Raw genomic sequence first — 14,169 nt, 5'->3', positions numbered from 1 at the left:
ATCCTTTTAGGTTCTTTCCTTTTTTCATTTACATTTTCCATAGTTACTACTAATACCAACCAGAGTTCAAATTAGATTCTAAAAATACCAATGTCTTAAGGGAACACTATAGTGTATGGAATATAAACATGTATTCCTAACACTATAGAGTAGGACTAGCTATTTAGTACCCTGGCCTCCTCAGAATGGAGTAAAAAGATTTTTAAATGTACCTTTACTCTCTCTCTGCTCTGGTCTCACCATGGCTGGCCCTGCCTCCATGTCTATATCAATCTAATCCACAGAGGAAAGCATTGGGAGGCTATTGTGCACGTACAGCAAAATGCCACGCAGCATCAATCAGCATCTCCTCTTAGAGATGCATTGAATCAATGTATCTCTATGGGGAGGTTTTGGCATGCCGAGCGTAGAGACGCTGAACATATGTGCTGCACATTGTGCAGCACTGAAATAGGAAGCACCTCTAGTGGCCATCTGAGTTGCTGCCACAAGAGGTGTTCCTAGGCAGCAAAGTAAACAGTGCCTTTTCTTTGAAAAGACAGTGTTTCCATTGCTCAGCCTGCAGGTACAGGTTATACACACAAGAATCACTACATTAAAATGTAATGTTTCTGGTGACTATAGTGTCCTTTTAAAGATTACATTATTTTTAGAGCTCATATGTGCCGTGTTAGTCTGGTCCATGGCTGTAAATCTTGCTAGCAGCCTCAAGATAGCTATTAACAGAGTTATTCACTAAAGTGAGAATGCCCTCACCATTTAGTAAATAGCCCTGTAAATGGTAACAACACTTCCCACAAGTTTAAATACATTTTCTAATGTACTGGCACATCTTTCACAAATCATAATAAAAGTAAAAAAAAACAAAAAAAAAAACGCACCATACACAGCTGTTATATATAGTATGATTGTACTTCCACTACACTCCTGGAGACTTAGATTGTTACTGTACTTGTTTTAGGTCTATGGCCAGTTTGTAAAATCTTTAAAGCTAGAAAGCTCATAAAGTGGATTTTTATTAGCATAGTAAGGGTTTACTCTGGTTACAGAATATGAGTTTTGCCATAGACTTCCCTCAAAATCCAGCCTTATGCACTTAGTTTTACAGGAACAAAGTATGGCATTGGCAATGGAGATTTGTTCATTGCTGTGCAAGTTACAATGTAACTATGTAACTTCAGTTAATCTCCACTAAGGATAACTCTAAGAGTATGATGGTGTGCGAGTACTTAATGAGTTAATTGTACCTCATGAACTTTCTCATTTTCTGCTAGTTGGCTGCCTTGAGACTGCAGAAACAAGACACCAGAGGGTGTTAACAAGCGTTACTTTCAATTATTTTATTTTTTGTATAGGAAACAAACGTATCTTTGGGAAATCCCCACATGAAAAACAATGGCACATCAGAGTATTCATCTGGCATGCAAACCTACATTTCATGCTTTTCTGAGTAATGCAAGCATTATTCAAAAGAAGAGAGAGGTTCACAAGCTCCTTGGCCTGAAAATGCTGTGGATGACATGATTCTTTGGCATCCTTTCAGTGATAGGCGGGTTGCACTTCTTCATTTCACACCACAATGATTTAATTCATAATTCATAAAAAAATAAAATAAAGTAATACACAATAGGCAAATTCAGATACAGATTTGACAACTTGTAATGAATTGACAACTTAGCAGGAACAGTAATTATATTGTTTATCTGTTCTGTATTTTAAATGATCACGTTTAACTAATAATACTAAGTAGACATATGAAAGAATATAACACCTTTTTTGAAATGTAAACATGTTCATTATGTTAATAGTCATCTAGATAAACATTGTAAATGTGAAAGCATGCGATTTGTTAATTTACTGTCTTTGGACAGGAGCACATTAATCAATGAAGAGTGGAAAAGCATAGAAATTTTCCCTGTTTAAACAACATTGTTGTATAATGATGCTCTTTAAAGTACATTTTTCGAAGTGGTGTGTTTTATGCAAGTAAATGATCTTTGAGTTAATGTCATTATATTAATCAAAGTAGTCTTTTGTTTAGAAGCGCTTCTGAAGCAAACAATATGATGTTACACTTTTAATAATATACAATCACTAATATATTTCAGTCCATTATCTTGGATATAAGTCACGCATTGTAGGCACCATAAATAGCCCTGTCATCCTGCAAGTACTTCTGGGTACTACCTTTATATACTTAGCTAAGTAATAAAGAATGTTGGATTTTGAAAGGATCAACTACCCCCAGTTAGGTGTTGCAAGATAAATTCACTTTGACATTATTAATGCACTTATAATTTCAAAATGCACAGTAGTGGGGAATGGGATCGTCTATGCCAGAGATAGGCATAGATAGTAGCACTCCAGATGCTGTCGACTACATTTCCCCTGATGTCTTGCCAGCGTTATGGGTGTAATAGCAATATGGGAGATGAAGTCCACAACATCTGAAGGGCCGAAGGTTGCTTACTCCTGTTCTAGACTATGTCAAGTAAATAGACAGGAACAAACGACAATCTAAATTAATAATATCAATTAGCAAAGCTCTCAGAACAAAGCACACTGGCAACAGAAAAATTCAGATCATCCTGGAAAAAAAGAATTACAAAAACACTGAATTAGACTTAACATGTCTAGACATACTAAAGGTTATATACCCTTGGGGGAAAAAAACAAGGCATCCACATCAAAAGCATGGAAATCTGAGATATAGTGAAAAGACAATAAACAAAGTAAGTGTGACCAAAAACTGGCAAAACAAGAGGTTCTCATTTTCAGGCCAATTACGTAAAATAATGAAATATCTGAATAAATGTGCCAAAGTGTAGAGCATTTTGATCCAGTGGTCTACAGAGGTGAATACTCCTTAGTAACTTGTAAGCCAAAAGGTTTTACCAAGCTGGTAGTCCTGTACAAAGACGCGACCTGCCAAAATGGCAGTACGAACCATGTTAATAGACTGATATGATCTGCTTTCAGAAAATAAACCTGAACGATAATTCAAGATCATGGATGCAAGGCATGTAAAGGGATTATAACCCTTTTCTACACATCAGCCACACAATGCCTTCCATGAGGAGAGGTAACACTTCCACATCCAAGAATCCCAGTGGAGAGAATGAGCTGCCAGCAATAACTCTCAAACATTACACAAACCCTTGAAAGATTCCAGGTTACTAGAGGATGTCATTCCTGAAGGACTAAAAAATGAGGGTTCCTGACAGAGTCATTGAGTAGGAGAGCAAATGATGGATGCAGCAGAGGGTCCACAAACAACATCTGGCCTTGTCAAAATTAGGCTTTTAGTGTGGCTGATACTTGATGCACCCATAGGTAGTAGATTGCCCAGGCTAACATGGTAAATGCTGGAAATGCATAAACACCCAGAGAAGGCCATTGCACTGCCAGGTAATCCAAATCTGGAAGCCAACTGAAGAAATCCAGTGTCCTGGAAGCAAACTAATCCAGATGAATTGGACTCTGTTGGACTGAAATACTAATTTGTCCAACCTCTAGTCACTGGAGTCTTGCCTGTGCCTGGAGAACCAATCCACTATCAAATTTGAAATGCACAGGAGGTACTCCGCCTGGAACTCTATGTTCAGTGAATAGTCAAATTGATAAATATATTTCATAAGATCCACCAACATGTATAAGAAAGTCCCTCCCAGGCAATATGTCATGCAGTGGAGAAATTGCCAATCCATAAGATGATGAGTTTGATAAGTCTCTGGAGTAACTGTGGATAGCAAGAGAACCTGGGATCAACTCTAGGCTAAATATGCAATGAAGATTTGTCTTTCAACTCATTAGCACCCCAACTGAGGAGGCTAGCACTGGGTTGAGCCATGTGTAAAGGCAAATAACTGATTTCAAGGCCATGAATAATGCAGCCACCTCTGCCTTGGAGAGCCTTTTCCACCAAGGCAGAGGCAGCTGCATTAACCATGGCCTTAATATCAAGGGTAGACTCCTCCATTATATACAATAGACTGCATTATTACAGTATTGCCCACTAAAATAAACCAAATACAGAATGCTATGTGTTCGCACAATGTGTGTGAATAATGGGGCATACAAGACAGGCACCAATATGGGGTGCATGGAAGGGCACCAATATTGCTTTGACAAGAAGCACCAGGCAACACAAGAACATTATGCAGGGGTATGATATCCATGCAACTAACATCATGAGATGCCTAAATATAATACAGGGGGCTCACCCCCATACTACAACAGTATAATAGATATCTCCTAAAGGATTAATGACAGGACCCCTGCACAGTAACACAGGCAATGCCCGTCTGCATTGTTACTAATATAGTGATCAGGGAAGCCATCACCTAGGTTACAACATATAAGTACCCCTTACAATATGTTGCTCCCAGTAAATAAGGGCAGCCCTGGCTATCTAGGGGTTAAAAATATGCAGCCACTGTGTCAGCAAGAGAGAAGGGTAAAATATCAAGTGAAACCCATTTTATACTACATGTGACTCCAACTAAATGGCTAACACAAGCGTACATAATGTTTTGCTGCTCCAACAAAACGGCCACCACTATGCAATATGGATGCTATGCGTCTTGCAAAATGCAAGATGTGTGTGGCAATAGACAGAAACAAAGAACGGAAAATAGGACAGAAACATGAGTCAGTATAGGAATAAAGGTAAAGGAGCACAGTGCAACAAATACTCTGCCATGTTAGCTAAAATGAGCAGCAAGTTAAAGGATGTCTTTCCTATGGGGAGGAATTTCAAACATTGTTTCTTGTTATTGATTGGTTGATTTTTTTCTCATGTTGTCATTGTTACTATGGAGATGCACTGGAGAAAGTAAAGCAAATATGAAGCCTTCTGTCATTTTGTAAAATTACAATTGTTTTATTGTTGCAACGACAATCATTAGTAAGATGTACACAGTACAATATAGAGACTTTGATCATTCAGCGGCTTATTAAAGTACTCAGAAAAGTATATCCTCTGTACATAGTAAGACTATCATGTACAGTTCTATAGTTTTAAATATATATCCTATGCAATCAAATAAGCTCATCATTCTTCTTTAGAGATTCAATATGTGACCTACTGCAAACAATTGTTGGATCTCTGTAAGACGATATCCACTACACACAGCATATCAGATAGAATTGCACAGAATGATGTATGCAACAGGTAACATCTGTTTCCTTCAGAATATTCTCATAACATAAAAGCCACATTATATAATCAACTGTTTGATATTTCACTAACCTAAAAAAAGAAAAACGACTTGACTTGGTCAGAGCATCTCCAAAATGGCATCTAGCCATCATTATTTGGCCCTTGTCAAAGTCACGCAGATCTGTTTGCTTGCCCATTTTTCCTTCTTCTGGCACATGAAATTCAAGAACTGACTTTTCACTTGCTGCCTAATATATCCCAACCCTTGACTCATTGTAACAATATAGTCATTGTTATTTACATCACCTGTCAGTGGGTTTAATGTTGTGGCTGATCAGTATATATATATATCCATCAGTTCCAAAATGCCTTTTGTTAAAGTCTGTGTTCTAATGCCAATGGCCGAGGTTTATATTTACATTCACTCATTTACTGAAATGATGCACTATCTAACTGGAAGCCTTTATCCCTGTTAAAGGTCACACAACATATGTATAAGTGGAATTATGTTTGCCATAATGAAAAGGTTAGAAATATTTGTTTACCAAACTAAAGTAAGGATTAGTTATTATCCTCAAAGTCTTTAATGTACATCCTCTGATTACGTGCCTGGTTTGTGGATTATTCTGTAATTTTCACATGAGCTTTTTTTGAGTCATGTGTTCATGCATCTGATCACTTAAATTAAAATAAATGAAAATAAATGAAAAAGATAAAAAAAATCAACTATTACAGCTATAATCAATAATCTATTTTTTTTCCTAGCCTGCAACAATGTTAAGATTCTTGTGTTTAATTTGCAAACAACCAGTAAGAGAAATTCTGCTCTTTAGAAAGGAAAATAATGGTTTAGAATTTATTGTGTAAAAAGGTTGAAGGCACAAGATTTTCAAGTTAGCTTTTAGAAGTAGCTTCTTTTGTTCATCATGGATGAATAGAACTGTAATACATGCATGAGTCAAGGGGATATGATTGTCCTTTTCTTTAAATAAAACAATAATTCTCACGTTATATTCCAAAATATAGATGTAAAAATAAAAGCATATATTAAAATGGAAGGTTTCAAATTCATAGTGAGGTTGATCTTTGGTTGTAATCTAACAACTGTGCTAAAATAAGATTTCTCATTTGATAAAACAAAATGTATTACCTTCAGGATTTTTGTTTCTGTACTTAAGCTATGCTCGCAAAAACCTTTTCATTACAATAAATTTATATACCAGTCATTAAAAAAATATATTATGGGTTTTAAAAATCCACCTACAGTCATCACGAGTGACTGAGTATATGTACAAATGCCCTTCCAAGTGACCTTTCTATCTGCCAATAGGTCAATTAGAGTTTTTTTCTGCAAGATTAAAAAATATATAATGTCCTTTATGGTTTGGCAAACTTAATATCAAGTGGCATTATTTTATTTGCTAGTTAAAGCAGAAATGCAAACATATAGTGCATTAATATGTTAGCTGTTGATTTCATATCAGAATTTAAGTTAACATGATATTCTGAGATTTCATTATGTTTGTACAGTATATACTCTTTGGACATTTGAATACGTTTCCAGACTAACTTCAATTCAGCTGTATTCATGGAGATCGGGTGATAGGCCAAAGTTCCAATTACCTACCCGCTATGTGCCAGAATTTTGGGGATGCTGAACTACACAAGAACAAACATACTTGTTTTGGTTCTTGATTTGCAGTGCTGTTCCTGGTACTAGACAAAAAGGGCGATGGAACGGAAGATTGACTGTTTTTTTTTTGTGTTTTTGTTTGACGGGGCAAAAAAGCATCTTTGTTTGTCATTATGGCCAAGAGATCTTCCCAGTCATGTTGGCTGGCTGCAACCCTTGTCCAATCAAGAAGTAGCAATACAGTTATTGATGGTTTCTGGACAGCCACTATATGGTACTTTTATTCACAGATCAAGTGAAAACTGACCAATAGAGGGAAAAAAAGTGCAAGTGTGAGAGCACTGGCAGTGCTTCTTAACAATAAAAACAATAACTTTACAATAGTAAATTCGCCAAGTCTAGCATATTTTCCTAAATAAAGCTGTGTTAGTTTACACAATACACAATAATTCATACATATACGGTAATAATAAAAACCTCCCCATCATCATCAATGTCTTATACTAATCCTAAAGTGAAATCAAGAGAGATTATTGATAGGAGTACTGTTCCTCAATCAGCAGTAGTACCATGACTTCTGAGAGTTTGAACATCTTAATTATGAGGACTGCTGACACATTCACCACCACTGCCATCACCTTCGCCACCCTGACCACTATTAGTAGTATTCAGCCTTAGTCTCGTGGGAATATCAGCATGATGTTATGTCCTATTCAACACCCAGCACTGGCACTGCAGTTTATTCTTCCACAGCTTGTTCAAGCATTATACCTTCTTAGGAGAGCGACATAGCAACTCTTTAGTGAAGGCTTAGCACAGAGTACCAAATTTGTGTCCCCAAGGTCTGTTGTTGGTGTGGGGTGGTGATGAAGAATCCAGTGATGATAATTCTGTTTTTAGTACCACTGCATATATAACATGATTACCTCTGCACATGAGCTACTCAGCTATGAGTATAATGAGCCATAGGAATTAGAAGAGTGAAGAGGGGACTAAAGTCAAGTATTTTCTTCGGAAGCTAGTGTGCATTCACGTAATGTAGCTTCTCCACCTACTCCATGTCTATCTCTTTCTGCTTTATAATTGCCTCATCCAAAGAAGACGGTTGTGACATTAGCTGCACCTGCTACCAGTGGCAGAAGACCCACTGTCAATGTAACCATCAACACCGCTACCACCATCACCACTACCACTCCAACATTTCTATTAGCATTAATCAACCAAGTGCAAGTGTATAGGCTAGTGTTGTGACAGCTTTCACTGTCACCAATACAAATACACCTACATCTTCATCAGCAACAAGGCAAAAGTTAAGATCACTTTGAGTGCCTCCAAGGCATTCTGAGTGCAGATTGTGCCACGAAGAAGCGAGTAGGGGGTCAATTGAAGGATCACCCCATCAGTGCCAGTAGGAAGCAACATTGTCAATGATACAGGTCTGTGTTATCAAGGGAAGAAGCAGAACAAGAAAATACTAGGGCAGCAGCACGTCTATTAGTGCTTTGTCTGATTCTGTGCAGTTGTCACAACTTGTCACACTACTTGCTATCATCACCCTTAGGCAGGAGGGATGGCAAGGAAAGTGCCTATAGTCATCAGAGGCTGGTTGGACAGGAACAGTCATCCACATCATCTGACGAATTTAAAAAAAAAAGAGAGAGAAAATGTAGAAGTTAGTAGAAACCAAAAGGGTGTTTTTGGGGAGGAAGGTCACTGATGCTACAGAGCAAATGTCTGGAATAGGTATGCTCATTTCAATGATAAAAGGGGTGAGTAGATGGCCAATTGCCCATTGATATTTCCTTTCATTTTTCAACTTACAATGACTTCTGCTAGCACTTTTAATTAATCCAAGATAGTAAAAATAGGAAAAAATATGAAAAATATTGCAATTACCCATTCTAAAACTTGTTCTCTCACTTACTATTTTTTATTCAATCCAGATATATAATAATCTAATGTTGGCAACTAAGAATTGGCATTGCAAAAATGCATGATACTTTGCATAGCCATTAGGTTAGATAATGTTGTAGCTATTTTTCATGGCAGTATAGTCATAGTTATCATTTTTCTTTCTGTTTCGTCTACCCAAATTGCCTTTCTGAATTTCTTATTTTTTTTTGGTGGCATGAACATTCTGCTAACCTATTTTTCTATATATGCATATAACAAACTCAAAATACATTTAAAATAAATAATGATTTCAATAAATAGTGATTTTATCACTGTCACCATACACTGCAAAACCACATTGTACAACGCACAGTAAAGCTTTTTTTCATTGTGGAAAATATTGTTGACTGTTTCCATGACAACCAATAACTAAGCTTAGAAAAACGCTGATTACTCTCAGAATTATATTTGCATTGACAATTAAGTAGGAGTAGAAAAAGACAGTATGGTAGTAAATTACAAAATAGCAAGCGTATAAAAGACCCATCAATCTTTTCTCTGAAGACGCATTACATTCACAAATAAGCTATTAAAAATTTCATAATTTTATCTGCTGCATTAGGTTCAATGGGATCGCCTGCCAATTGAAACATTATGTGCCATTGCAACATCATGAAGGTTGATAATTATTGTTTTCCAGTAATATCTAATTAATTATTATGAAATCATTACACTATCATCCTGCTTTAATAACTTGCGTAATGCAATAATTATTTTACACAAGAATATAAGTCATTTACAGGAAGCACATAGAGCATAATCTATATTGTAAAGCGCGCTGACTTAACAGAAATAGAGGACACAAGAAAGACTCTTAAATGTTAAGGTGACATTGCAGTCACTTGCATTACTGTATCATAAACTATCATTATCACATAGTGAATGAAAATTAGAGAGTAAGAGAGAACTTATTGTTACAAGTGACCATCAGCTGTCAAGTGAAATGGCTTATTATTGCAGACGTTCAGCTTCCAGTTGTGACAGTAGCAATTAAAAGAGGTCAGATTTGTCCTATGTTTTAGAAACGACTAAATACAATGGAGGGCATAGTAATATAATATTTTTTCAATGTCAGCAAAAAAATTATAAATAAATTATTTTATCTGTAATCAAAACGTATAGTGATAAACCTTATTTAGAACGCAGCGTGTATTATTGAAAAGCACCATTAATAAATGTATTATATAGTGTATAGTGTAGAAACACTCCCAAAAGAGGTGAAATGTAGAACCTCACAACAATAATATGAGTGGTCAATTAATATGTTACAGACTTTCATTGCATCACCTAATGTTAGCTGAGTAATGGGAAACCATTTTTTAAATCCATCAAACATAATGTCTCCTTATAATCCTTCCAATCCAACATAATGTCTCTTGTTTTTTTTTTTTTATTACATTTACAGCTTTTTCTATTATAAATTATACAATTATTTTATCATCAATAGTCAATTTTATTTCACCACATTTTCTAAATACATGTTTAATAGGCTAAGATTCAGAAATAGACTCAAAAATATGATTTCCAATACAAACTCAGGGATGCAATAAGCCAAAGTATTTTCCCTCAAGAATACTCTATGAATTGAGGGGCTGATAAGATGATTCTTCACAGGAACACATTTAGCAGGACCAATGTACCAGGACCTGGGTAGGTCAAATGTGTTTTTTTTTCTTTATTTTTCTTTATTGTGTATAATAGAGGGTGAGGTGTATGTGTGCTTATGCCTCACTTATGTAATTTTGCAATAGTTTAATCAGGAATGGATAATCTCCTGGTACTAGATAGACAATAATGGACAATAGTAAACAATGAGCAGGTTGAGCAAAAAAAATAGAAATCACTTTTAGTCTATACATGGGCTAGCAAATTGACTAGAATGATATTTATATTATTATTATTAGTAGTAGTAGTAGTAGTATTTATTTAGTGCCAGTTTATTTTGCAGCGCTGAACAAAATGTAACGGGAACAATAGGTAGTTGAGGACCCTGCTCAAACGAGCTTACAGTCTAGAGGAGGTGGGGTATAAAAACACAATAGTAAGGGTATTGAGAGAGACAGCAAATAGACATGGTGGGAAAGTAGCAGAACTGGAAGTGAGAGTGAAATGTGGTCCTATAGGAGAGAGCAAGAGGAAGGATTGAGAAATAGAAGTTACTATTGGAGGCTATAAGCATTCCTGAAAAGATGGATTGTGAGGGACTTTTTAAAGGATGGAAAACTAGGGGAGAGTCTGACGGGCAGGCAGTCTGTTCCAAAGGAAAGGAGCCACCTGTGAGAAGTCTTGCAAGTGTGAATTTGCAGTAAAGGTGTGAGCAGCAGTCAGGAGAGGGTCACCATTTGAGCAGAGAGACCAAGAGGGGGCATACCTGTGAATCAGTGACGAAACCAACAGACTAGAGTTGGTTAGAACTTTATAGGTAAGGGTTAGTATTTTAAATTGACACCTGTGGGGTACAGGAAGCCCGTGTATGGATCGACAGAAGGGTGAGGTGTGAGAGGAGCGACAGGAGAGAAAGATCAGCCAGGCATTTTGTATTATTAATAAACAACCAACATAAAAAAATACCTACATCTTCTTGATACTGAAATCACACAAATTTTAAAATAATTAGTTGTCTAAACAAAACTCTTATGTAATGAAAAATAGGTCATAATGAAAATATTACAAAGTCTGATAACCTTTTAGGATTTTCTTATTTTAAAGGTATTGCTAGCATGACATTAATTATGACTAGAACAGTTAAAAAAATACATCCGCTTTTTTTATTTTTTTTATTTTTAAGAAAAGTGAGCTTAAAATCTATGACTATACTGAACGCTGTACAAAAAAATAATTATAAAAAGCATTTCCTGAAATCATGTACAAAATTATAGCCTTGCTAAACCTTTACAGTCGGTTGATATTGTTCTTATATAGCCTGTTACTAAACAGGGATTTCAGGTTCTTTAGAAACAAACTTGAAGAAAAAAATTAGGATACTTTCTTTCCATTTTGGAATGCTTAGACCCAAATTTTGTTAATTGTCAAATTAGTACAGTTACCTCAAGATTATTCGCTAAACCAGAAAGTGACGGAAAATTAACAGGGATTATAAATCACTGACTACAATATCACTAATGGAAGCATTCTCCAACTAGGATTTTTTTCCAAAAATGTGTTATTCTCCTCTCATTTCCCAACAATTCCTGTTTTGTGAGCAATCAAGCCCTTAAATGGGATAATTTCTTGCTTCTGGCATCACAAGTTTGGCCACGAGCAAAGTATGTCTTATATCTCCTTCTTATTATGTTACAGGTTGTCCTACTGAGCTCCTGAAATGACAAAGAAAATATTTTTTCTCTGTACTATGTTGTGCGCAAGATTTAATAGATCGTGTTCATGAGACAGAACATTATGCCCATGAAATAGTTAAGCCATGTACATGCCTAACTATTTGGTGCTCATAATTAAATTATTTTGTGAAATAATTTAATAATTCAAAGACCCGAGAAATGTGACACTTCGTGCATGTGATATGTAACACGTGCACATCTAGTAAATTATGCGCATGAGATAAATAAATCATGGCCCACAGTGTCTGTGTCTCCATAAGCACCTACCTCACTCCCTTCTACCTAGCCCTTCTCTAATCCCTGGTTGGGCTCCAACATGGAGGAAAAGACAGCTGGCCTCTCCAAAGATATTATTGGAGGTACCAGCTGATTCAACTGCCATGTTGAAGCCCAGTTTGGGCTTGTAGTTATTTTATATGCATGATTTAGTACTTCATATGAACAAATTAACCATCATTACTGCATGCTGTACTATCTTGTGCAGTTGAATTATGACATTTACATATAACAGTATGTACATGATGTAAAAACAAATATTTTATTTGTCACCTATTATAGAAACTTTAAAGGGACATTATAGTCACCCAGACCACTTCAGCTCAATGAAGTGGTCTGGGTGCCAGGTCCCTCAGGTTTTAACCCTTCATATGTAAACATAGCAGGGTTAATCCAACCTCTAGTGGCTGTCTTCCTGACAGCCGCTAGAGGCGCTTCTGCGACGCTGGATGCGAAAATCGAGAAAATTGAGAAATGCTTTCCTTTGGACTGTTAAAATGCGCGCGCGGATCTTGACGCGTATGCGCATTCCACTCCACTCGGGTCCTGACGTCGGGAGGGGTACCCTGAGGGTGAGGGTCCCCCAAGGATGACATAGTGTCAGGAAAACAAGTTTGGTTTCCTGACACTATAGTGATCCTTTAAGTAGCATTATGGAATGTAAGCTGAATCTGTTTTTCATGTAAAAATATGCTGTGCAAAATAGTCTGATACGTAAGACAATTTTAGAAATGACCATGATCACAACATTAGAAATGTATTAACAATACTCACTGCATTGAACAGTGTGTATCTTTTGCACTGCTATTTATAAAAGAGTTATTCATGGCAAACATTTGCTTGCCGTGGAGCACTGTCATAACAATGCAAAGCAGTTTCAATGTTTAATTGGAGAGAATAAAGGTCAGCACTATCATGAGAACTCACATAGCATGCTATAAACAAGACAGCACAGTGCTAGTTTGAATTTCCTTGAACTGGGTATAATTTAAAGGCCTTATGTAGCTGTGAATCTTTGCGAAGAACACTGGCATACTATAATTTGAGAGTTGCTTGTGTTTTATATATTTTCTTCTTTCTTTTTTTTGCAAAGGACCTACAGTTATTCTTGTGTGGTTCAACAAATGCAGAAAACATAAATAGAAAAGGGAGCTTGCTAATTAACATTAATTATTGCTTAATACCAGTCACAACTTCCCTGATTGATGAATCAATTAGTGTTATTTTGAAGCTCTCGAAACAACAAACAGAAATAGTTTTTGAAAATGTGCTACATCCATGCTATTTATGGTTTCTATTTAAATAACTGAATAAAATTATAATTAGTGGAAACATATTTTCCCAAATTATCAATATATTAAACTTCTTGGAAATTATTAATTATATGTGAAAAACATAAACAACCAGCAATTTTGCATAATGTTTATAAACGACGGGATCAGCTCCAGCACAGAATGTATTTTTCTACAAATCAGGGAGGATAGGTGAGATAGAGAAGCATAACCTTTCTGCAAAGTATCTCATTGAAGGACCACCAAAGGCACTCAGATTACTTCATCTCAATGAAGTGGCTGAAAGCTCTGGCCCTGTTGTTTTAACCCTACATTGTAAAACATTGCAGTTTTGCAGATATGTTGATGTTTCTATTGCAGGGTTAAGGATACCTCTATTCGTTGTCTTTCAAACAGCCACCAGAGGGGCTTCCGCAAAGGACAACCGAGTAAAAATTAGTTATGTGACCAATGCAGCTCATAGGAAAGTATTGCATTCAAGGCTTTCCTATGAGCAGCAATTGGATGTGAACGCTG

General features: G+C 36.2%; 1 protein-coding gene across 1 annotated transcript in view; it reads left to right on the top strand.

Moving 5' to 3' along the window:
• Positions 1-14,169, top strand: part of GRID2 (glutamate ionotropic receptor delta type subunit 2) — a 1,057,299-nt gene that overhangs the window by 449,745 nt on the left and 593,385 nt on the right. The gene's annotated exons all lie outside the window — the stretch shown is intronic.

The sequence above is a fragment of the Pelobates fuscus genome, chromosome 6, assembly GCF_036172605.1.
Source record: "Pelobates fuscus isolate aPelFus1 chromosome 6, aPelFus1.pri, whole genome shotgun sequence".
In the NCBI taxonomy this organism is placed as follows: domain Eukaryota; kingdom Metazoa; phylum Chordata; class Amphibia; order Anura; family Pelobatidae; genus Pelobates; species Pelobates fuscus.
This window is presented reverse-complemented; position numbering and strand designations above follow the sequence as displayed.